Raw genomic sequence first — 12,764 nt, forward strand, 5'->3', positions numbered from 1 at the left:
TGTTAGTCAACGGGGAAAATCAATTCCACAGGTTATTTTTTTAAAAATCTCCCTCCTATAAAGTTCAAAATGTTGGCAAGTATGGTACATTGGATCACCGAGGAAGGAGGAATGAGGTAGGGACATAGACTTAGATAACAGAGTCTAACCTTACAGGGCAGGTGTCAGGGTTTGAAGCAGCATAATACACCAAGGGAAGTTGGATGGCAGTGCAGCACAACTGACCATGGAAAGCAATAAGGAGGGAACAGGGCCAAACAGATGGACAACAGAGAGCAGAGGTGAGAGGGGTAAGGGCAACACGCTGACCATAATGGACAGACAGGCAGGACAGATGCAGCATAATGGATCATGAAGGGCAGGAGGGAGGGGGTAGGGGCATGACAACGGACCGGACAAGGCAGAATGGAGGGGATAGGGGTCTGTACATGAAAAATGGAGGGGAAGGGCAGGAGCAGCAAGGTGACCATGGACGGCAGGCGGGATGGGCACTGAAAGCACAACACTGTATGGAGGGCAGCAGTGGAACTATAGTGGCATATACGCAGATAATGGAGGGAAGGTGGGAGAGGATCAGGGTTAGCAAGTCGATCACACAGAGTAGATGGGAGGGGATGTGGCAGGACAGAAGGCCGTGCATGGCATGCCGGAGGGTCAGTGGTAGCACAATGGTAATGGTGGGTGGGGGCAAGGGCATGCACACTGGATCATGGGGACAGAGGAAGGGGATTGGAAACACACAAAAGAGGGCAGGGCCTTCATAAAAGACCACACAGGGCAGGCAGGAGGAGCAGTTGCAGCACAACAGAGCATGAAGGACAGAAGGGAGTGGCAGCAAAATGGACCATGGAGGACAGGAGAGAGGGTATAAGGGCATGAAACATGGACAGGCAGGATGGAGGTGACAGGGAAAGGTGGCAGCCATCTGACATGTTAACCAGGTGGGAGGTGCAGTACAGCTCACCAGAACTCTTAGGAGTAGATTGGAGGGGCAGTGGCAGGTCCATGGAACATGGTGGGCAAAAAGGAGGGAGCATGGGCATACACACTGTCATTGGAGGGCAAGGGGAAGGAGAGTAGGGTCAGCAAGCTAAGCATAGAGGCTAAGCAGGAGGGCAATGATGGGGCATAGAATTGGGCAACGGAGTGCAGGAGGCATGGGCAGGGACATCAATCTAAATTGAGGGCAATGGCAGCACATCAGACCATTCAGAGTAGGAGGGCGGGGCTGGTGCATGGACACTGACAACAGAGGGTAGGGAGAAGGTGGATGAGGTAGCAAGCTAACTGTTTAGGGCAGGTGGGAATGGTAGTGCCAGAACAACAGCCTCATGCTGTTCTGATGATGGAACAGCCATGGACAATAGATGGCAAGGAGTAGTGGGAGCATGAGCAGCATGCTTGGGTGGTGGCAGCACAATGCCAGGCTAGGTTCTGCACCCAACTCCCCCCCACCGTGCACTGCGATGGGCATCTTACCTGATGTTAAAAAATCCCTAGAAATTCAATGAAAAGAACAAAGGTTACAAGGACATTATAGTTAGGAAACAGAATCTAAAAACCTCAGAAATTCACTGAAAAAAACAAAGGTTAGAAGGACATTCAGATTTCACTCATACAAAACCAGTGAAATTTAGAAGTTATAGTTATCTGAGCTAACTATGACTTACACCCCCACAATGGACTGCTTATGACAAACTCCTGTCTGCCGATCCTTGTCAGAACCAACAGGCACGGACCTCGACCAGACTCATAGAAAGCCGTGAAACGTAATGTTGTGGAGAAAGCAGTGCAGTTTATTCCACAGTAAACCACAGAATCAAACCGGCATAATGCCTGCCATGACGCGTTTCACTCGACACAGCGAGCTTGATCACATCATACGTCTCGTATCCGGGGACCTCACTAAAAACCGAAAACGTGCACAATTGACTGTAAAAACAACCTCACCAAGTTAGTATACATAGAAAACAGACTAGATAGCAACTCAGTAAGACTGATATCTTTACAAATGAAAATGGACATCGATTCATAGACTTCAGAATTGATATGCAGTGACCTTTGAAATAATATTATTAATGTGCAAATACACAAAACAGACCATGCCGCAATTTTAGATACATACGAGTAAATAATGTATTAGTCACAACTAAAAAGTGCAAGTGCATCATATAAAACCAAAGGTAACTAAAGCATAGTAGTAACAAATTGTCATATCGATGTCTTAATCTATAAAAATATATATCTTACTGTATGTGCAAATAGGCATAATAATGGAAATGTATTTGGCTAATCAGCTTGTAAAATTCAGAATGAACATGATAAAAACCATAATGGGTTATTTTACCCATAGGACAGCACAACTTGTCAATAATCAAAGTTGCTCAGTATAAAAACTAAAAATGACTAATAGATGTCAAACCTGATATGTGGAAATGAGAAATAGGCACAATTCATTTGTTAGGGTTATATATATATATATATATATATATATATATATATATATATATATATATATACACATATATATATATATATATATATATAAATCTTCCTCCCAATCAAGGGAAAAGGCCTACGCTCTCAAACGTGAAAAAGTACTGCATTTTAATCAACTGCTACCAGTTTCTGAGAACGCGTTTCGGCTGTTTAATCACCTTTTTTCAACTCACAAGCGACATTTATCACCATTAATATATTTACCCCTCAACTGATATCATTTCAGTAAACATAGACAAAATACTTAATCTCTCTCACAGGCTGCCATACATCACAGAATGTATATTATGTGATATCACAATCAGTATTGTGTGAAATCAATTTCAATAGTACGCTTGTGGATATTTAGGTAAATAATGTTCAAAGATTCAAATCCATTGTCACGGAGGTTAAAATGAGTATTTTTAAAAATTGCATGGTGACACTAAAAAGTCGAGTGCTATATCCATAATTTCACAGACTCAGATTCCCACCATTTGGCAAAGTATCACCAAGGTGCCCGGCTCCACGCGGTCTCCATATCCAAGATTTCCAGGGCTAAGCATGAGAAAAGAAAGTCCCTGCCAAGGGTAGCACACAGCTCCCAGCGACAAACTCGCTCCTCTGCCGGTGTCCCTCCTTCCATCCATAGATCCTCAATGGTGCTCGGGGGCTCGCCAGCTGTGAATACAAAACAACAATGGAGCGGCTGGATGGCATTCTTCCTAACATATATATTTCTAAATCTATTAAGGCTTCATCAGTAATGTCATTTGAGATGTCATCACTGATGTCACTGACCATTTCATTGATTTGTGAGGTGATAAGCAGTGCATTGAGGGGGCGTAGTTTTTAGATAGTTGATGTAACTATAATGGCTGAATTTATTGGTTTCGTACAAGTGCAACGGGAGCCTAACTATAATATCCCTGTAAACTTTGTTTTTTTCAGTGGATTTTTATGTTTTAAAAAAAATGTATTTCCTAACTATAGCGTCTTGCTCTCTCTCTCTCTCTCTCTCTCTCTCTCTCTCTCACTCTATGTGTATATATATACATATATATATATATATTCACAAAAAAACCCATAGATTTCAGGGACGTTATAGTTACCTGGACATTTCACTCATACAAAACCATAGAAATTCCACCGTTATAGTTAGTTCAGCTGACTATAACTCACGCACCTGCAATGCACTGCTCATAACATCACATATTACATTATTCATGACATGGTCAGTGACATCACTGATGACATCACTGATGACATCTCAAATGACATGTTTTTTTTTGTGAATTTCAAAGGTTTTTTAAATGCTAATTTCTAACTACAACGTCTGTAAAATGTATGGTTTTTTCAGTGAATTTCTAAGGTTTTATAAATGCTAATTTATAACTACAATGTCCCTGAAACCAATATTGTTTTTAAGTACATTTTAAAAAGACGTGCATACTTTTTGTAGTGAAAAACTAACTGTAACAGTAGTCCCTTATAAGTTATAATTTAACAAACTTTGAAACGTAATTAGCAGTAATTAACATATAAGTATGGAAAAAGTGTGACGCAGCAGCTATAAAACCTGATTCCGAACAACAGCGTTCACAGTTCAAACCTGGCTCCAGCGGAACGTTAGTCCACCATTATGTCACTGTGGGCAACATCTTGCTTAATCTTTCCGATGACCTCGAGTGGCAGCTCACCCTTCCAGGGGTAGCTCTATGCTTTACAAATGCTCACATTTTTTTTATTTAAAACCATTGCGATGAGAAATATTAGCACACATTTTTTCCTCTATTTTGAAAGATATTTTTTTGATGTCTTCTATTTAGAATTACGGCAATTAATAGATGTATTTAGTCATGAGAATGGAAATAACACGGTTCGCCGGTTATCCGTTTTTAAGCTCTCCAACATATCTACATATTAAGGACCTTATAGGTGTTAGGATCAAAATCGAAACCTTTACCGCTTCACATTTTGTAACATTTCCCAACACGAGCACAAATTAAACAGTTAAAACGTGAGCATGTGTCAACTGTAAAACGTGACATCTATAGACTACTCAATAACCAAAAACTATATAAACCACACCCATTTTTCGATTAGTTTAGTATTTGCAAGTTATTTACGCGTGTCCATTCTGTGATGCAGGTTCCCTTTTTTAACATCGTATTCTTCTTTTGCGACAACAAAACATATTACGGAGTTGTAAGTTGTTTGATTATGGCATAGTAGATATGTAAAATACGTAGCTATTTGTGAATATTTAAAGATTTGTATTTAGAAAAAAGTGTTATCGATTCTTTTTGCCAGTTTTATGTAATGTCAGCAGGCGGTATTGAGAAACACCCAGAATAGAGGAAACACTGTTCCTTTTCTGGTTCTTTTGAGGTCATATTCTGTGACTATGTACATTGTAATAATCAGAGTATAGCGAACTTCAGAGGTGTTGGTGACCCGTCGATGCGAACACTAAAGATTCATATCTAACGTTAACAACTTCTGATTCTTAATCTGTTTCCCCCTGGGATCATATAGTGTGAGTATGTATATTGTAATATTCACATTCATACTGACCTAAGTGGAGCTCATGATCCGTCGACGTGAAGACGAAACAATTTGAAGTCCCAGACAAAAGAAGCTTTGAACATATTCCCCACTGGAAAATATTTCATTATTCATCTAGTTTTCTGTTCATCACTTTATTTTCCTTTTTCTTTGATCTGTCATCAGAGACAGTGTATTTTGTAGTACACTGTCATATTTTCAGACAACATGAGTTGGAGATTTGTCGGCGCCAGGAGTAAACCATCTGAAATGCAGCTTACTAACCTTTGTAACTTACTTGATCAGATATTTTTACAGTGAGAATATTTTTCGAAATTGCAGTTTAAAAAAAGATTATTTGCATAAATACTTTCTTACAGAATGCCTTTGATAAACCCTACATTTCTTAATTGATATTTCGGTATTTCTCTTTTTCTCTGCTGTGCTTCCGATTCTCGTTCTTCCTATAGAATATATAGGAATAGTAGTGTATATATTACTACTATCCTATGTGGTCTTAAAGGAGTACGTGATGTGTTACTGAAGCAGTGAGCGACCTCTAAGTACTACGACAAAACTTTTCCGAGTTCCACAGAATATATATTGTAAAAGTTTAGTTTTGTTTGTTGTGATCCTTATTGTTCTTCTCCTGTGGAATACTATAAACTCACTCTGTAAATTTCAATACTGTGAGTTTATAGTTTTTCAAAGGGATTGGAGATCTATCTCTGTGATAAATTTACAATACATACTACAGTTATTTCCATTGATAACTTAGTACCTCACACTTTGTAACACAGATAATGTTTCATGAATCAGTAGTTGCTAAAAAAAAATTGTATCCATAGTGCCTCATGTAATGTTTTGAAGAAGCACACATTTCTATGTAATATCACGTCATTTGTGTTTAACTGTTTTTTACTGATTATTGTTGTTCTCACCTGAGATGATGTAGTGAGGGTGTGTTTGTTGTAGCACTTCTTTTCTACTTTATCTTAAAGTAACTGATGCCCTTTTATATTAACAAGAATATGGGGCAACACTTTTACAAAAAGCGAGGGTGTGGCCACGATTAAGGGATATTTTATGAATTGCCTTTTTATTTGTCACCCCTTTGATATATACAGCTTCAGTTTCCGAAGAAAGTATATTTGTCATTGTTTAATAAAAACTGTTTCAAACCTAGACTGAAATTTTTGCTGCGCAACCACAGCTCCCCGTTGGAAAAGTAAACACCAAATTATAAGTAAATAGTGCTCCTGGGAAGTATACCACCTGCAAACTCAATAAAAAGAAGACCGCAACACACTCTGTTATTTTGCTGCCTTGATTTGTACACACCACGCCAATTATATAAATGGCCCATAAAATATATCGAGTTAATAGTGTTCCTACCCTCCCCGCTACTACTTTGTTTCCCCGTACTCCATTGAAGTGCATCACAAAATGGTTCACAACAGTGAACCGTTCCCAGCCAAATATGAGAAAACTTGTACTCGGAACACTGTAGCCAATAAAATGTCCATGGTGTTCCGCCGTAGAGGGGGAGGGAATGGCTGCCAACACTTCTAATTTTAATGCTTCACAGCCAATGAACATTAAGCTTGAGAAGGTCCTGCTTGGAACACGCTACCCAATCAGATGTCCCTGATGCTCCGCGGAGGAGGAGGAAATGCCTGGCAACGGTTCTACTTTCAATGGTTTACAGCCAATGAACATTAAGCATAGGAATGTCCTGCTTGGAACACGTCAGCCAATCAGATGTCCCTGCTACTCTGCGGACAAGAAGGAAATGGCTGGCAACACTTCTACTTTGAATGGTTCTCAGCCAATCAACATTGAGCTTGTTGTTGGAACACCTCAGCCAATTAAACGTTAATTTTGTTCCAGACAAAGGAACAGAACACGCCCTCCCAAATAATATTACATTTCATCTAAGAAAGTGACTCTGTCCGTGATAAAAGTGAACACCACATTATAACTAAATATTACTGTGCATTATATTAAAGGAAAGCTGCAATACGGCGCATTGTTATTTTCCCGATATAATTTACACAGCCTACTGAACATTGCCGCAATACCGCACATTCACACTACCTGTGATATTTCTCAAAAACTACTGAATGGATGTACACCATTTCAACAAAAGCATGCTTTCTGAACCACAACCTTTCTCCCTGCTAAATTTGGCGTAATTCTGTTCAGCAGTTTGACCTTTGGAAAATGCATTGACAAAACACATTTTGAGACTCCCCTTTTTTCTCAGCCCCCCCTTGACCAATTACCCCCAAACTTTCAACATAGATGCTGATTGAAAAAGAGAAACTGTTTGGAAAATGTCGTAAAGATTCGTCAAACAACGCCAAAGTTAAAAGCACATGGAGGGCTCCAGGAGACGGACCACGCAACTCCCCTCCCAACGTGAGTGAAGTCCTGGGGCTGTGGGGACCCCAGCGGGCCCCCACAGCCCCAGCAAGCCCCCGCTATTATTTTTTAAGAAATGCTCCCAGGACCTAGCCCACCCGGGGGCCTCATTAAAATAAAACGCGGGAACCCACGACCGAAGCGTGAATCAATCAATCAGGGAGTTTTAAGTGCGCTACTCACCCCTGAGGGTCTCAAGGTGCTGGGGGTGCAGCTCCGGTCAGTTGAAGAGCCAGGTCTTGAGGGTTTCCTGAAGATGTGCAGGGTGGGGGCATGTCGGATGTAAATCGGGAGCTTATTCCACGTCTTGTCCATGATGTAGGAGAAGGTTCTTCCACCTGTTCTTGCCCTGCGGATGCACAGGGGTTCAGCGGGGCGAGACTGGCGGATCAGAGGTTCCTCTTGGGTATGCAGAAGGAGATTCTATTGTTGAGATATTGAGGTCCGTGTTGCGGAGGCATTTGTAGGCGTGGGTGAGCATCTTAAAAGTTACTCTCTTCTCGACCGGGAGCCAGTGGAAGGTATGCAGGTGTTGGGAGATGTGTTCATGTCGAGGGACGCCGAGTATGAGTCTGGCTGCAGTGTTTTGTATTGTCTGGAATTTTCAGAGCAGAGACTTGATGATCCAGCTTAGAGGGCATTTCCATAGTCCAGTCTGCTGGTTATGAGTGCATGGGTGACGGTCTTTCTTGATGGTGAGTGTGTCAGTGTCGAAGTGCTACTGTGTATAGGTATATGAGTTTCTGAATGAGTGTGTCACTGAATGCATGAGTGTCTGTGAGTGGCTCTGTGAGTGTCTAAGTAAAACTGAGAGCGGGTGTGTGCATATGGATCAGGCTGTAGGCATGTTGACAGATCCTATTGCAAATGCACCCTTTTTGACCCCACTTTTTCCAAGCCCCTGCTTCACATATCACCCTGAAACTTTCAGTTTGCAACAAGAATCACCAGAACACTTTTTGGGGGAAATTTTGTGAAGATATAGGCAAGTCTATAATTGCTTTTCCTATAGAAACATGGTTCTAACTATAACTACCTACTGGCAGTTTTTTTTTTAAATGAAACGAGGCTTCCTGCGATTCCTTACTAATTGGCCCCCAGGTGGGCTAGATCCTGAGGGCATTCTTATAATAGGGGAGGGGTGGCGCACCGGCCCCCCTTCCCGGGGCTTAATAATTCCCCGGGCATCATCACCTACCCAGGACATATCTTTTTAAAAATGGGTGGCCTTTCTGACCCTGTTTGCTGTGGTTTGGCATGAGCTTTGCTGCTTCTGCCAATATGCAGCAAATGTTCTGCTTTCAGCTAGCGAGAGCATTAAAAAAGCTCTTGTTTGCTGTAAGTGGAGCAGAATTGCTTTTACAGAGTGGAAGCTGCCTTTCTAGCAGCTGCCTGTGTGTAAAATCAGTGGCGGCTCCCACGGGAGATGGGGAGCCAGCAATGACCCCACGGTCCCCAATGAAATTCACTGGGTCCCCCGGGTGGGACCAGGGCACCCAGAATAGAGGTCGGGCCATGGGGGATGGTATCCCTCAAGACAGGGCTGCACGGCCCTCCACTCCTACTTTATTAAAAAATATATAGGCTGGGACCCCGGGCCGAAATCGGCCCATTCCATAAAGGCCTGGCCCCGGGGGATGGTGTCCCTACCGAAACAAAAAATAAAATAAAAAAATCCAGACCGGCAGGTTGCCCTAGGCCCCAACATTCTGCAAATGTGCCTCCTGTCGCACTTCTACTTGGGTGATGACGTCTCCTTGACACCTGAGGGTCCCTGGGGGCCAACTACCCCTCCTGTTACCTCCAGTAACTCCCACACAGTGGGACTGCTGAAAGGTCATCAGAAGCCCCTCACCCTTTCTCCACTCCTCTGCAAACACAGCTCCTGCCCTTTGTACACACTGCCTGTCACTACTCCCGATTGGATGGTTTAGTGAGGTTTTCGGATAAGCCCCGCTGGGATCGGCAACTGCCTTGGTGGAGCTCTGAGAAGATGATCAAACTTGACTATTAGAGAAAGTAAAAGTCACAACAAGGTTTCCGTAGGTGAATCTGCGGAAGGATCATTAACGGCAGAGTGGTTTGAGCTGCTGACAGCGCCAGACCAAAACCCTTGGCTGCCTGCTTCTGTTGCTCTTGGAGCCCCCCTTGCTCGTGGGGGAATGGGGCTCTGTCCCAGTGCCTAGAAATGCTCTTTAAATCATGGAGGCCGACTCCCAGAAAGAAATCCTTGATGGGGCACCGGGCTGTCTTACCGGGCAGGCGGTGGATGGATATATGGTGCTGCCTTTGTCCCAACTCTTCTGAGCCCGCAGATGGGCAACGTTAAGAAAAGTTTCCTGTGACTCTTGGTGGTAGATCACTTGGCTCAATGAAGAATACAGCTAGCTGCGAGAATTAGTGTGAATTGCACATTGATCATCAACACTTCGAACGCACCTTGCAGCCCAGGATTCCTCCCGGAGCTATGCCTGTATGAGGGTCACTCAGTCTTTAATCGCACTGTTGCGGCTATGGCCATTGTAGTATATCTCCGCACCCTTCATCCGACGACATGGTCAGAACCCTGAACGCCTGTCGCAGGATCCCTCCCCTTCAGTCCTGTCTCAAAGGAACGCAGCTGTTGCGCCTAGCCTTTCCATTGCTTCGGGTGCACACATCAGTGGCTGGGTTCCAGGGAGTGCCACCCCCCTGCCAGGCCCCCGGGTACCTGCCTGCCCCCGCTGGCCTTGGTCTTTGATCCAGGAAAAAAGGTGCAATGCCTTGACCTCGGCCCGTGAAGCCCAGATGCTTGTGTTCCCTGGCTCCTCCACTCTTCGGCATCTGACTACAACCTCAGATCAGACATGGCGACTTGCTGTACTATTTAAGCATATTATTAAGCAGAGGAAAAGAAACAAACCAAGATTCCCTCGGAAGCGGCCAGCCGCGTGGGAAATGTGGCATGAAGAAGATTGTTCCTGCAACATCTCACGTGATAGATGGTTACTCAAAACTCATCTTGTTTATTTGTTGCTCAGTGGGCCGTTTAATGGTTGCTGTTAGACCCAGAGGGTTCTGATTGGCTGTCACACATCAAAACTAGGCAGAATCCACCATCTTAGATAGGAAGAGTACAATACACTGGTACGATAACCTGTGCTCACCCTCGGGTAGCTTAGCATAGACATGGAGCAGTCAGGCTTCAAAGCTTAAAGTATTGACACAACTCCCACCCTCGTGCAATACACTGTGTAGGCTACAGAAAGATTCCAGACTGTATGTATAAATTACTGGTGTTTGTATTACCCACACATTGAAATCAAAACGACATACGCATTGACATACAGCTGACACTCCACCATTGGACATATAGAGCCCCCACCTATTGAATGCCAGAGCCTGATAGTTGTGGAGAATACTTGAAGATGCACATTGCTTAGCCAGTCTTGAGGCTGATGCTAAAGCATTCCACCACTGTACTATTGATGAGAATGAACTCAGTTTTGGCAGGTCTAAGCTTGAGATGTATAAAAGACATCCAAGCTTTGATGATTTTGAGGCATTATCTTAAGTATTGTATGTCAGTAATGAAAACGTTGTATGTCATCTTTGTTAGCATTAATGGAAATGTCTTGTTTGGGTCGTAGACACACCAAAAGTGTTAAACGGATTTCGAGGATTGCAAGAAATTGGGTTAGTAGTTGAGGGAGGTGAAACCCTACTCAAGCAGAAACTATAATACTCGTCAGGGTGAAGTCATAAGCAAACCCCACATTTTCCTGTGCTCAATCCTCTGGTAGCTTGCGTTGCAGCGCAGAACGTCAAATTCCCCCTTCGGCACAGACCAACTACCTCTCATTCAATTTACTCACATACATTCATTGGTGGGGCCCATGACACCAATATACTTACACTCGGTTGACCTGTTTTCTGAGGGAAAATACGTTTCTCAACGCTGACATGAGAGGAATACCTTTTACTTTACCCTAAACACTTCGACATCAAACCTAAGATATCCCTCCCATATGGAGATGGATCATTTAGTTGTTTTACTTGGTTTTAATGAGTAATGCTCGTCTATCTATACATTACTTCCTTACCACATTTCTTTTATTCAAATAACTGACACAACACATTTGTCAATTAATCAAATATTCTTTATCTAAATTATTTTGCAAGAAAATTAGAAATCATCATCATCAGCATTTCAGAGCATCATATTTACCTATTCTGGCTAGGTCGTCCTCTAAGTCAATCAGTCAAAGAAGAATTTATTCAGCAAAGTTAGGCCGCAATTCAGTCTCTCAAAGATTCAGGATAACAGCTGTCCAGCAGTGTCACCGTCCTCTCCGTCAGCATAACGTCAGGAAATCGAGTTCGTCAAAGAAGAGCGAGCCGGTCGTAGCGTATACTACCCTAATTCCCTACCTACTTTTATAATGAAAATACTAACAAATATGTATCAAGATTGGATTTAGAGAGTTCTGATTGGTCAATTTCGACTGGCGATGAGCGGTTCTCAGGGTGTCGTAGCTGAAGTCATCAAACTTGCTTGTTCCGGCTTTTAAACTGGGCATTGTCTCTTAGTCTTGGATGAGTTCCCGGAATGACCTTGGAGGGTACATGTTCACCCGGGGTCAGGTCCAGGCCACTGTTGCTGGTGGTGACGCATGCTCACTTCACCCAGAACCTCATGTTTTCAAGGCAGTCACATTTACTGTCCTGTTCAGCCATCTTATATAGGCCGAAATGGTCAACTTAAGCAAAAGAAACACAAAAACGTAATTAAAAGATGGAAATGACTAATAACATTTTATCCCCTTACTAATACCCATATGTGTGTGTATTTATCTAGCAGAAGCAACACTCAGAGCGGGTTATACTCACTGAATAAAGCACCAATCACAAATACATCACTTAAGGCAACATATAACATATATATTCTAATTTTCTACTATTAATATGCGCACACAAGTTAATTCACAATTAATATAGCCATGCAAAGTGCAATTCCCACGTATATTTCTCTTGTTAATATAGTTGGTGAGTTAACACTTTAATAATTAATAATATTACAATTAATTGATTATTCGGATTAATATAAACATGCAGAATGGGGTATACAAAATGTTGTACTACCCGTTCCAGCAATCCCCCCTTTGGTGATTATATCACCACACTAACATAAAATGTTGTAGTTTTTTTTTTTTACGGAAATTTCGAATTGATTTCTTGTTTCATTCATATTTCAGTTTCCCATTTCTTCTCTTTTTGCTGTTTTATACAAGCTATCTTTTAACTCTTCTAGTTCTATTTCTTCAAATTCTCTTTCT

At 42.4% G+C, this 12,764-nt stretch overlaps 1 pseudogene; it reads left to right on the plus strand.

Moving 5' to 3' along the window:
- Positions 1-9,792: 9,792 nt before the first annotated feature.
- On the plus strand, positions 9,793-9,934 carry LOC146816505 (5.8S ribosomal RNA; annotated as a pseudogene).
- Positions 9,935-12,764: the final 2,830 nt, after the last annotated feature.

The sequence above is a fragment of the Triturus cristatus genome, chromosome 6, assembly GCF_964204655.1.
Source record: "Triturus cristatus chromosome 6, aTriCri1.1, whole genome shotgun sequence".
Taxonomy (NCBI): domain Eukaryota; kingdom Metazoa; phylum Chordata; class Amphibia; order Caudata; family Salamandridae; genus Triturus; species Triturus cristatus.